General features: G+C 53.8%; 1 protein-coding gene and 1 long non-coding RNA gene across 28 annotated transcripts in view; one reads left to right on the top strand and one right to left on the bottom strand.

Moving 5' to 3' along the window:
* Positions 1–13,280, bottom strand: part of LOC140388298 (contactin-4-like) — a 3,617,424-nt gene that overhangs the window by 1,531,816 nt on the left and 2,072,328 nt on the right. The window lies entirely within an intron of this gene.
* LOC140388297 (uncharacterized) overlaps positions 1–13,280 on the top strand; it is a 92,800-nt gene that overhangs the window by 18,492 nt on the left and 61,028 nt on the right. Inside the window, exons 2-3 of one of the 2 annotated variants that reach the window (XR_011934135.1) lie at positions 6,280–6,386; positions 7,036–11,892. This is a non-coding gene — a long non-coding RNA (uncharacterized lncRNA). Of the gene's footprint in view, positions 1–6,279; positions 6,387–7,035; positions 11,893–13,280 lie in introns of those variants that run through there. The other variant, XR_011934136.1, reaches the window with a different exon arrangement.

Genomic DNA, 13,280 nt, shown 5'->3' with positions numbered 1-13,280 from the left:
CCCCCCCCCCCCCGGAAGACCCGACAAGATGGCCGCCTGCCACGCAGCCCCGAGGTTCCAGAACCGCGACATCGAGGCACTCCTGGACACAGTGGGGGAGAAGCGGGAGTCCCTGTACCCCGGACACAGCCGCAGGTTCGCCCCACGCCACAGCCGGCGTCTGTGGAGGGAGGTGGCAGAGGCCGTCAGCGCTGCGGCTCTGACACCACGGACAGGCACCCAGTGCCACAAGAAGGTGAACGACCTCGTCAGGGCAGCCAGGATGAGCCACCCCCCCCCCCTGCCCAATGTGTGGCACATCCCCAGGTGAAACCAATCCTAACTCTAACCTCTGCACTATATGCGCAACCGATGGGGTGCATTCATGTACCTGTCTAACACTGTTACCTTTTACCCCTGCCACCCACCCGCCCCCCACAGGAGAAGCGCGCACACAACAATACGGAGCATGAGAGGACCGGAGGGGGCCCAGCTGATGAGAGGCCACTCACCGTACATGAGGAAAGGGCCCTGGAACTGGCTGGCGGACCTGAGGACCAGGCAGTTGCCGATGCAGAGGTCGAGGGCCCACCAGCAAGTGAGCCACCGACAGCCCGTCCCCATATCCCCTCTCCCCCATATCCCCCTCCCCGTATCCCCAATATTCCCCCCCTCCCCCATATCCCCCCTCCCCCATATCCCCCCTCCCCCATATCCCCCCTCCCCCATATCCCCCCTCCCCCATATCCCCCCTCCCCATATCCCCCCTCCCCCATATCCCCCCTCCCCCATATCCCCCCTCCACCCTCCCCATAACCCCCATATTCCCCCTCCCCATAACCCCCTCCCCCAAATCCCCCCTCCCCCATATCACCTGATCACTGCCTGCGTGTCTAACCATGCATGCTTCATTGTGTATCGCAGGAGCAAACGTTGAGGCACCCATCCCCGCAGATGCAGACCACCCGCAGGATGCCCACGGGATACGGAGAGATCCGGACCCTCTGGCACGCGACGCCCGCAGGATGCCCCAGGGCGTCCACGTGAGACGGAGAGACCCGGACCCTCTGGCACGCGACGCCCGCAGGATGCCCCAGGGCGACCACGTGAGATGGAGAGACCCGGACCCTCTGGCACGCGGCGCCCGCAGGATGCCCCAGGGCGACCACGCGAGACGGAGAGACCCGGACCCTCTGGCACGCGACGCCCGCAGGATGCCCCAGGGCGATCACGGGAGACGGAGAGACCTGAAGCAATAGGGAGACGACGCCCACGTCTCGTGCGGGTGCAGCGACGCAGGCGTGTGCCACCCAGCGACAAGGGGGCAGCCACAGGCCCCCGTTGCAGCCGAGCCACGAAGCCACTACCCAGGACAGCCCTACCCAGGACACCCCTGTCCAGGAGACCCCTGTCCAGGAGACCCCTGCCCAGGAAACCGAAATACAGTGGCACAGAGTGGATAGGTGGAGACGAACCACCACCCCAAAGTGCCATGGACTCAGAGTCGGACGATGCGGACGACACAACGCCACTGCGGTCTACAACACCCTCCACCATCGCAGAGACACTCACCTCGGTTGGGCACTTTAGTAATGAGGCGTCTGGTACACTCACTGGTGCGCACATCACAGCCGTACAGGTACAGCAGGTGGAGGTAGGAGCAGCAGAGGGGCCAGGAGGTCGGAGGGCATCCTGGCGCAGGCGAACATCTGCCGCCCAGATGGATCCCGGATTCATGTCTGACACCCACCCATAGCCCCGATGCAACCACCAATCCTGGGACGAGCGAAGAGGGTGACGGCTGGCTTGCAGCGCCTGCAGTCGCAGGTGGAGGAGTGCATCCGCGTCCAGGAGCTGGGAGAGGTGCCGGTCATGCGTGCCACCCAGGCCGACACCGCACGGGTGGCGTCCGCGGTGGAGGCAATGGGTGCGACGGTGTCAGACATGGGAAGCAGTATGCGAGGCCTGGGGCTTTCCGTGCAGGCGGCGTCTGTGGCCCAGGACATGGCTGCCCTCTCACATGAGGCCATAAGCTAGCGCCAGCGGCAGATGGCAGAGGCGCTCAACGCCGTGGCCCTGTCTCAGCAGGCCATGGCCCAGTCTCAGCGGGCAATCGCTGGGATGGGCGCCAGCAACTCCTCCTCCCTAGGGGTGCCCAATGGCCCCCAGGCCTCTACATGGGTCGGGGGTGTGAACGGACCGGCCATCCGACGCCCCTCCGACACCTGGCGCTGCCAGTCCTGGAGGCACGTGCTGATATCGACAAGGGTCTGCAGGTTGGCAGCCATGGAGCTCAGGGAGTTGACCATCCCTGTCTGTGACTGTGCGATGCTGCCTAGCACATGGGCAATAGCCCATCCCTGGTCCCCCTTTAGGGGAGGTCCAGGAACACTGCAGCACCTCAGACTCCCCCCCCTTCCATCCCAGGTGCATCGGGTGGGCAACGGGCAGGACAGGCTGGCAACTCGCCATCCCAGTCGCCCGGGCCGCAGCCTGGCCCTTCTAGGCCAGGGTGCCGCAGAAAACGGCCGCCAAAGGGATCCCGAGTCAGAGGGCAGGAATCGCAGGAGTCCACCTCCAGTTCGGCTGTACCGTCGCAGAGCGGGTTGGCATCATCCTCCATGGCCTGCAATAGACAGGCATTCACCGACGCCTGTGAGAGCCCGGCCGTCGTGCCGCAGGTGGATCTGCAATGCAGGGGTGGTGTGCATGCGGGTGGGGTGGGTGTGATTGGGGGAGGGGGAGGGTGCTGTGTGGGTGAATGGGTGGGGGGGGGGTGAGGGTGTTCAGGTGTTGCCATGGTGTGCGGTATGTGGCCATACTCGCCGATTCCCACGCCCCCTAGTCAGTGAAGCGGGCGGCTATCAGCCTGTCCCCGGTGGCCCAGCCGGTAACGGTGGACAGCCACCCGCCTGTGTCTAGCCCGTCTGCCCTGACCATTGCCCCCATCCCCCTCATCTAGGGAGGACTGCGCCTCTTCCTGCTGCTCCTCCACTCCGCCCTCCTCTGCCTGCGGAACATCGCCCCTCTGCTGGGTTATGTTGTGCAGGACGCAGCACACCACAATGATGCGGCCGACCCTATCTGATGGATACTGGAGGGCGCCCCCAGAGAGGTCCAGGCACCTGAAACGCATTTTGAGCACGCCAAAGCACCTCTCTATCACTCCCCTTGTCGCTACATGGGCATCATTGTCGCGGTTCTCCGCCTCATTCTGTGGCCTCCGTATAGGCGTCATCAGCCACGATCGCAATGGGTAGCCCCTGTCGCCCAGCAACCAGCCCCTCAGCCAGGGGTGGCACCCCTCGTACATGCCGAGGATGTAAGACCGCGACAACAGTTATGAGTCATGTACACTTCCTGGGTACTGGGCGCAGACGTGCAGGGTAATCATGCGGTGATCGCAGACCACCTGGATGTTAATGGAATAGGTCCCCTTCCTATTGGTGAACACGGCCCTGTTATCTGCAGCTGGCCGCACGGCGACGTGCATCCCATCGATCGCGCCCTGGACCACGGGAAACCTGGCTACGGCAGAGAAGCTCATGGCACGGGCATCCGGTCCACAGGGAAGCGGATGTAGCGGTCCGCAATGACATATAGGGCGTCTGTCACTGCCCGGATGCACAGGTGCACCGATGTCTGCGAGATGCCGGACAGGTCCCCACCTGGCGTCTGGAATGACCCCGTGGCATAAAGGTTCAGGGCCACCGTAACCTTGACGGACACGGGGAGAGGGTCCACCCCCCCCCAGTGCCACGCGGTGCCAGGTGTGCCAGCAGGTGACAGATGTGTGCCAGTTTCCCGGCTCATCCGGAGTCTCCTCCTGCATTCCTGATCCGTGAGGTCCTGCTACGCCAACAGGGGCCGGTACACACCGGGGCGTCCTCAGGTTCCTCCGTTGCCGTGGTGCCGCGACATCCTCCTCCCCCTCCTCGTGTTCCTCCTCCACTACGTGCTCCCCCTGCTCCTCCTCCTCTTCGTCCTGTCTGGCGGGTGTCCCTTCAGCCTGGGCGGCCGCCGCCTGCCCCTCTGCGGCATACTCCTCTGCGGCAGCCTGCGCCGCCTCTCTGGCACGCTCCTCCTCCTCCTCCAGGGCAACATGGAGAATAGCAGTTGCCGCCACGGTGGCCAAAATCACTGGCTGATCAGAAAACATGGCGGCCTGCAAGGGGGGGGGGGGATACGACGACATGTCATCATTGCCCGTACCCCCCTCCCCCCAGCCAGGTGGCATGGGCTGCTTGGGCGCGACTGTTGGAGGATGGCACCTGGCCAGGCGGACAAACTCCCTTGCCCACGCAACCCCCGTCCCCGGCACTCATCCCCCCGTACCTGGCACTCACCCCCCCACCCCCCTCCCGTACCCGGCACTCATCCCCCCGTACCCGGCACTCACGCCCCCATCCCCGGCACTCATCCCCCCCTCCCCGACACTCATCCCCCCGTACCCAGCGCTCCTTCCCCCCGACCCCGGCGCTCATTCCCCCCGACCCCGGCGCTCATTCCCCCCACGTCCCCGGCACTCATCCCCCACTCCCCGGCACTCATCCCCCACTCCCCGGCACTCATCCCCCACTCCCCGGCACTCATCCCCCACTCCCCGGCACTCATCCCCCACTCCCCGGCACTCATCCCCCACTCCCCGGCACTCATCCCCCACTCCCCGGCACTCATCCCCCACTCCCCGGCACTCATCCCCCACTCCCCGGCACTCATCCCCCACTCCCCGGCACTCATCCCCCACTCCCCGGCACTCATCCCCCCGTCTCCCTCGACGGCACTCACCCCCCCTTCCCTGGCACTCCCCCGAAGCCCACCCCACCCCACCCCAACCCCTCCCACCACACACACACCTCTCCCCCACACACACAGACTGCGGCCATGCCATCACCTCTCCTGCGGCCACCCCCAGGCCGTGACATACCTCCACGCTGGACGGAGTCAATCATCAGCACTGGTTGACGCTGTTAAAAAGGCGTTTTGATTTACGCCGACGTGACCCGTGGTAACGTCGCCTTGACTTCGGCCCATCCGGCCGGGAGAATATGGGCAGCCCCGGAGTCCATTGTCTCGCGCCCGCCCTGCCATTTTCCGAGGCCGACTTTTCACCCTTCGGAAAATTCGGCGGACAGCGGGGGCGGGATTTACGCCGCCCCCCAGCGATTCTCCGGCGGGGGGGGTGGGGTCGCAGAATCCCGCCCCTGGCCTCTGCTGGCGGGAACTCTGCGCGAAGTGTCGGGGGCCGGCCTGTGGGGGGGGCGGGGGGGGGGTCTCCATCCCCAGGGGGGGGCCTCCGATGGGGTCTGGCCCGCGATCGGGGCCCACCAATCGGCGGGCCGGCCTCTCCCTCCCGGGCCTACTTTGTTGCGCATCCGGCCCCAGAACCCCCGCGCCATGCTGCGTCGGGTCCGGCGCGTTTCGTAAATCCACCGCGCATGTGTGGGTTGGCGCGTCACCACTGCGCATGCGCGGGTTGGCGCCGCCCCCAGTGCGCGCCAGGAAGTGAGGCTGGAGCGGCGTGAACCGTTCCAGCGCCATGCTGGCCTACGCCCATTTCGCGCCGTCGTGAAACGCGACGGCGTTCACAACGGCACAGACACTGTCCCGCGATCGGAGAATTGCGCCCAGGGTCTTAGTTTGAATGAATAATAGCATCACACAAGTCGATGGAAACTGCATTACAATAGTGACTGCACTTCAAAATTGTGCAACAGGTTGATTAAGTAAATGCAAGTTTTTCTTTAAAGTACAGGTGTTAGACTAACTGCACTCTCGCATGGATGTACATTAGGAGGGGAAATTCTGACTGCATCTTTGATTATCGTCAAATCTAATGAACAGCATCTAAGGTTGAAGAGAGCTGTTTCATGCAATGATGATAAGGTATTGTCCTGCAGGGCAGTGCACACATTTAGATTTGTCTTGCATCCATTCAATATTTTTGTCTGCTCAACAGTACCAAAAATAGGGATATTTATAAAATCAACTTTCTAATTTCAAACAAAGTAACTGAGATGAATAACTGGATTATAATATTCGTTGGAAAACTGCACATGCGTGGATGTGAATTCTTGATATTTGAGATTTGCATATATTCGGTATTCAGTGCAAATTCCCATCCAGACAGTGGGCTCACAAGTGGAACATTTGTACCAGTTCCACAGCTGACTGTCATTTAAGGGACAGCAGGTGCTATTTAGAATTCAGTATTTTTGCATGCAGCACCAAAGAAGGAACTTGTGCTGGGAAATTCCTTCACAACAGATGCTTCTGATTCATGCCCCTCTGGTTTTACAGATGCTATCCTGCAACTTACGCAAGCGAAAGTGAAGAAAAAGAGGGGCTGTGTTCTCAAGTACGGAAAGACATTCTTCAGAGGAAATTAATGTAATACCTGGTATCAGGTAACTAACAAGTAACTGCTATCACCAACAACAACACCTTCCATTTGTACAGCACTTCAATATCAGAAAACATCTCAGGCACTTCAAAGGAATGTAATGATAATAACTGACGCTGAGTCAAAGAAAAATATATTCAGACAAATGACTCAAGGCATAATCACAAAAAAGTCAATTTTTAAGGAGGATCTTAAAGGAAGTGGAGGCAGTGGAGAGACAGAGAAGCTTAGTCACGAAGTTCCTGAGCTAATGGCCTTGGTGGCTGAAGGGACGGACATCTGACAATAGTGGGACAAAGGGAATGGGGGATGAACAAGAGGACAGGGCTTAAGGAATGCAATGTTCTCAGAAGGTTATAGGATGAAGGAGTTCCAGAGGCAACGATGGATAAGAGGATAACAATGTAGGAAATAAAGGTAGTAGTAGACCATACAACCACTCATTTTCCCCTTCTATGTGCAGCCTCTTTGAGTCCTCCTTACAGCTTGCATTCCCAACTGCAAATATCCACAAAAACATACAAATTATGAGTAGGAGTAGACCATTCAGCCCACCTGCCCTATCATTCAATAAGATCATGTCCGATCGAACTGTAAACTCGACTCCACAATTCTCAGCTATGCCTGATAATCTTTCACCTCTTTTCTTTCAGAAAATCTATCGAGCTCTGCCAGAAAAACATTCAAAGACTCTGCTTCCACCACATTTTGATGAGGAGAATTCTAAAGACTCACAACCCCAGAGAACAATTTTTACTCATCTCAGTCTTAAATGGGCGACCCCTCGTTCCAGATTCTCCCACCAAAGGAAACATATTTTCCACATCTACCCTCTGAATGCCGCTCAGGTTCTTATATGTTTAAATCAAGTCGACTCTTACTCTTCTAAACTCCAGTGGACATAAGCTGAGCGTCTCTAATCTTTCCTCGGAAGACAATCCACCCATTCCAGGTATTAATTTAGTAAGCCACCTCTGAGCAGCTTCTGACTCATTTAAATCCTTCCTTAAAAAAGGAGACAAATACTTTATCCACTACTCCAGATGTGCTCTCATCAATGAAGGCGGAGGGGCATAGTGGTAATGACAATCCAGAGTCAAGGTAATGATCTGGGGACCTGCGTTTGAATCCCATCACGGCAAGTGGTGGAATTTAAATTCATTAAATATCTGGAATTAAAAGTCGAATGATTCCCATGAAACGATTGTCACTAACATTCTGTAGGGACGGAAATCTGCCATCCTTACCTGGTCTGGTCAACATGTAACTCCAGACCCACAGCAATGTGGTTGACGATTACCTGCCCTCTGAAATGGCCCAGCAAGCCATTGAGCTGTATTCAACCTTTACAAAAACACGAAAAAGGAATGAAACAGGACGGACCACCTGGCATCGATACAGGCACCGGAAACAACAGCAAACCGAACTCTGTCGACCCTGCAAAATCTTCCTTACTAACATCTGGGGGCTTGTGTCAAAGTTGGGAGAGCTGTCTCACAGACTATGCAAGCAACAGCCTGACATGTTTACATTCACAGAATCATACCTTACGGACAATGTCCCAGACACCACTGTCACCATTCTTGGCTATATGCTGTCTCACCGATAAACAGACCCAATAGAGGTGATGGCACTGTGGTAGACAGTTGGGAATTGCTCTGGGAGTCTTCAACATCAACTCCAGACCCATGAAGTCTCTTGGCTTCAGGTTAAACTTGGACAAGGAAACCTCCTGCTGATTGCCACGTACCGGCGACCATCAGCTGATGAATTAGTACTCCTCCATTTTGAACACCACTTGGAGGAAGGATCGAGTGTGGTAAGGACACAAAATATACTTTGGGTGGGGGACTTGAATATCTATCACCAAGAGTGGCTCGGAAGTACCACCACAGACCGAGCTGGCTGGGCCCGAAAGGACATAGCTGCTAGACTGGGACTGCAGCAGGTGGTGAGGGAACGAACAAGAAGGAAAAACATACTTCACTTCATCCTCACCAACCTGCCTGCTGCAGTTGCATCTGTCCATGACAGTATCGGTAGAAGTGACCAGCGCACAGTGCTTGCGGAGACAAAGTCCCGTCTTCACATTCAGGATACCCTCCATCGTGTTGTGAGGCACAACCACCAAGTTAAATAGGCCAGACTTCAAACAGATCTAACAACTCAGGACTGGGCATCCATGAGGCGTTGTGGACCATCAGCAGCAGCAGAACTACTAAACCACAATCTGCAACCTCATGGCCCGGTATATCCCCCACTCTACCATTACCACCAAGCCAGGTGATCAATCCTGATTCAATGAAGAGCGCAGGAGGACTTGCCAGAAGCAACGCCAGGCAAACCTAAAAATGAAGCTAGAACACAGGGCTACTTGTGTGCAAACAGCATAAGCAGCAAGCATTAGACAGAGCTAAGCAATTCCATAATGAGCACATCAGATCTCAGCTCTGCAGTCCTGCCACATCCAGCTGTGAATGGTGGTGGAACAACTCACTGGAGGAGGAGGCTCCACAAATATCCCCATCCTCAATGATGGAGGGGCCCAGCACATCTGTGCAACAAACAAGGCTGGAGCATCCGCAGTAATCTTCAGCCAGAAGTGCCAAGTGGATGATCCATCTCGGTCTCCTCCGGAGGTCAGCCAATACAATTCACCCATGCCAGCTGGCAATGCCACCCGGGTACCTTGGAAGTGCCAGTCTGGCACCCAGATGGCACTGCCAGGGTCCCAGGCTGGTGCTGCCAAGGTGCCAGACTGGCACAGCCAGGGTGCCCAGGTGCACACTATACATCGTGTAGGGCCAGTCCGATCCCATAAAATGGAAGCTGGCTAAGAGAGACCAACTGCCTTCACCTCGCAAATGCTTTTTGATGCTGAACGTAAGTACACACAAATCGAGAAGGAAGGTTTTGCCATAATCTAGGCATGAAGAAATTTCGCCAGTATGTTTACGGGCCAGGAATTCACAATAATAATGGTTCACAAGCCCCTGCTGGGTTTCATGAAGATATTCTTGTTGTTTGCGGCCTATGACTTCATCTTATTAGCTCAGGCCAGGCACACACATTTGGAATGCTAATGCATTGAGTCGGCTCTCATTTCCAAAGAACCTGGAACATTACCTCAAGAAATTGCTTGGCATTGAACATTTTGGACACTGTTCCAGTTTCATCTGGTCGCATAAAGAATTGGCCACAGCCCGACTAAGCCCTGTCCAAAGAGAAGAACATGATCTTAACCGGGTGGCACCACAAGCAATCTGACAAATTAAGACCTTACCTTACTCATAAGGATGAATTCAGTTATGACGATGGAGACATAAGCTGGGGATTCTTAGTGGCAGCCTGAGAACCGTTGGTGCAAGATTTGCATAGTGTTGATCTGGGCCAGACAAAAATGCAAATGTTCGTTCGTAGCTATATTTGAGGCCTGGCATTAATGAGGGAATTGAACACATGGCATGTCAGTTGACCCCTGCCAGACACAGCAGATGCTGCCACCTAGAGCCAACCTCCACCTTTTGGAGTGGCCTGGTCGGCCATGGATGAGGTTACATGTGGACTCTACCGGTTCGTTCTTCGACAAGATGTTCTTCCTTTTGGTCGACGCCCATTCAAAGCAGTCGGGGATTCAAGAAATGGGAGCAACAACCTTGGCAACCACTGTACAGGCCTTGAGGCAGGTGTTTCCCACCCATGGTCTCCTCGAAGTAATAGTGTCTGAAAAGGCACTCCCTTGACTGGTAAGGACTTTCATCACTTTGTCAGAATGGCCAGACCAGAATGGCCTCCTATCACCCTGCCTGAAATGGGTTAGCGGAGAGAGCCAAGAAAACATTCAAGACAGCTATGAAGAAGCAGTTCAACAGACCACTACGTCTTAGGTTTGACACCTTTCTTTTGTCTTATGATACGATCCCCCATGCCACTATGGGGGTCACACCAGCAGAATTACTTATGGGTTATCACCTTCGGACTTTTCGTGAATTTGAAGAGGAGGGTGGAGTCACGGCAGACTTCCCAGAGGAAACAGCACACATTTCATGGGACAGATCATTCCAAGTGGGCTACCTGATCCTCGTCAGAAACTTTGTCTCAGACCAACTGTGGCTACCAGACCGAATTGTGTCCAAGTCAGGTCCAGTCTCATAAGTTGTGGGTTTGAAAGGCAGGACCATACGGAAACATGTTGACCACGTGAGAAGCTGCGGGACCATAACGTCATCTCAGAACAGTTGGAGCTAGCAGGCAGCACCAGTGGTCCTGTGGTGGAAGCAGAACAGAGGGGATCCAGGAGTCTTGAGTAGACCCCATCGATGATCCAGGAATACACCACAGAAGGGAATAACCCTGCGGGATTGGTTGACTTTCAGGGGCATTCTGCCAAGGATAATGATGTTGTTACCTCCGAGTTTGAGGAGCCAATTGGGGAATTAAGGCAGTCCACAAGACCCAAGACATCCCCCAATAGGTTATTTTTATTATTTGAGAGACCATGGAAAAGTCTAAGCACAAAGATAAGGGGCAGAATTCTCTAATAATAGGGCTATGTCCCCTGCTATAGTGGACTTTGAACCCACTTACATTTGGTTGGGTCTCTGGATTACTAGCATAGTAACATGTCCACTGCGCCACCACCTCCTCATTCACATTGCCAATGCCTCCCCTTCTGCACAAAAACATGGTAAATGATATGACCTCTCTCCAAAAAGCCGGATGAATCCAATGGCCAATTATCACCCATCAGCCTAACCTTCATCATCAACAAAGTCATAGAAGGTGTCATTGACAGTGATATCAAATGGCAATAAGATACCTATCAGTGCTCAGTTCCAGACCACATTACGACCTTGGTTCAAACATGGATAAAGAGCTGAATCCCTGAGGTGAAGTGAGAGTGAGAGCCTTTTGACTGAGTGTGGCTTCAAGGAGCCTGAGCAATTGAAATCAATGGGAACTGGAAGAAAATTCTCCATTTGTTTAGAGTCATACTAGCACAAAGGAAGAGTGTGACAGGAGGTCAATAATCTTGGCCACAAGACATTGTGTAGGAGTTCCTCAGGGTGTTATCCTAGGCCCAATCATCTTCATTTGCTTCATCAATAGCCTTCACCCCCACCATAAGATCCAAAGTGGAAATGTTCATTGATGACTGCTCAGTGTTCAATATTATTCACAATTTCTCAGATAATGAAGCAGTCTGTATGCATATGGAGCGAGACCTAGACAACATAAACGGTGACAGCGAAGTGTCAAGTACATTCTTGTGACACCACAACTGCCAGGCAATGACCTTCGCAACATGCGAAACCTAACCAACTACCATTAGCATTCAATGCTACCTTAGCTCAGTGGGCTAGGCAGCTGGTTTGTGATGCAGAACAAGGCCAGCAGCACGGGTTCAATTCCCGTACCAGCTGAGAATTCTGAATTCTCCCTGTGTACCCGAACAGGTGCCAGAATGTGGTGACTAGGGGCTTTCACAGTAACTTCATTGCAGTGTTAATGTAAGCCTATTTGTGACAATAAAAAAGGTTATTTTTCTTATTATTATTATGGTATTGTGATTGCTGAATCCCACACTATCAACACTCTTGAGATTACCATTGGCCAGAAACTGAAAAGGATCAGTCATACAGGTCAGAGTCAGGGAATTCTGGAGCAGTAACTCATCTCCTCACTCCCCAAAAACTGTCCACTATCTACAAGGCTCAAGCAGGCTCAATGTGATTCAATACTCACCACTTGCCTGAATGAGCGCAGCTCTGACAACACTCAAGAAGCTTGACATCATCCAGGTCAAAGCAGCTTCCTTAACTGGCAACCCATCCACAAAATACCACTCCCTCCAACATCGATGCACAATGACAATTATGTGGACCATCTACAAGATGCACAACAGAAACTCACACAGGCTCTGTAGACAGCACCTTCCAATCCGACAGTCAGTACCATCTAGAAGGGAAGCAGACACAGGGGAAACACCACCGCCTGCAAGTTCCCCTCCAAGCCACTCGCAAAACTGACTGGGAAATATATCACTGTTCCTTCACTGTCGCCAGGTCAAAATCATGAAAGTCCCTACCTAATAGCACTGTGGGTCCACCTATACCATGTGGACTGCAATGGATCAAGATGGCAGTTTGCCCCATCCATCTCAAGGGAAATTAGGCATTGAGAATAAATGCTGGCCTTGCCAGTGATACCCATATCCCAAGAATTAATTTAAAAATGCTGTTTACATGAACCTTTGGAAGGCATCCTCCACAGGGGACATAATAAAAAATGAAAAATCATAGGATTATTGAGAAAGTGGCTGATGGATATAAAATTGGCTCAGTGACAGAAAGCAAATAATGGCGTTGAATGGATGTGTGCTGTGGTGTTTCCAAGGATCAATCTTGGGTCTATCATTCTGTACAATTTTTACAAGTGACCTAACCTTTTATGTATGGAGCACCTTTATAAAGTTTTCAAATGATGCGATGCAGTAGATAGGGAGGAAAACCATTACAGGCTTAAGGATGACTTCGACAAGATAGTGAATTGGACAAATGGAAAAGATGTTGAGCGATGCACTGTGCGAGGATTAATATGGATATATTGGATTGGATTTTACAGCCCCTAGCAGATGGGAGCAGGGATTATGGGGGTGAGGAGTTAAGACATTATGGATGGTTAGCCCACCACCTACCCGCCCACCCCAAACTGTACCCCATAATATGGTAGGTCGGTGGATGCTGAAAATTGGCTGCCCACCCACCATTTTGAAAAAGATAATTAATGGGCAATTGAAAGTATTAACAAGCCAACTGATCCATATATTATGCTGTTCATGTCATAAAGCAGTTACTGTGGGCAGGCAAGTGGGAGTGATCAGTCTGATTTTTTTTAC

This window comes from Scyliorhinus torazame, chromosome 13 (genome assembly GCF_047496885.1).
Source record: "Scyliorhinus torazame isolate Kashiwa2021f chromosome 13, sScyTor2.1, whole genome shotgun sequence".
Taxonomy (NCBI): Eukaryota; Metazoa; Chordata; class Chondrichthyes; order Carcharhiniformes; family Scyliorhinidae; genus Scyliorhinus; species Scyliorhinus torazame.
The sequence above is the reverse complement of the archived record's forward strand: the minus strand, read 5'-3'. Positions and strand labels throughout refer to the sequence as shown.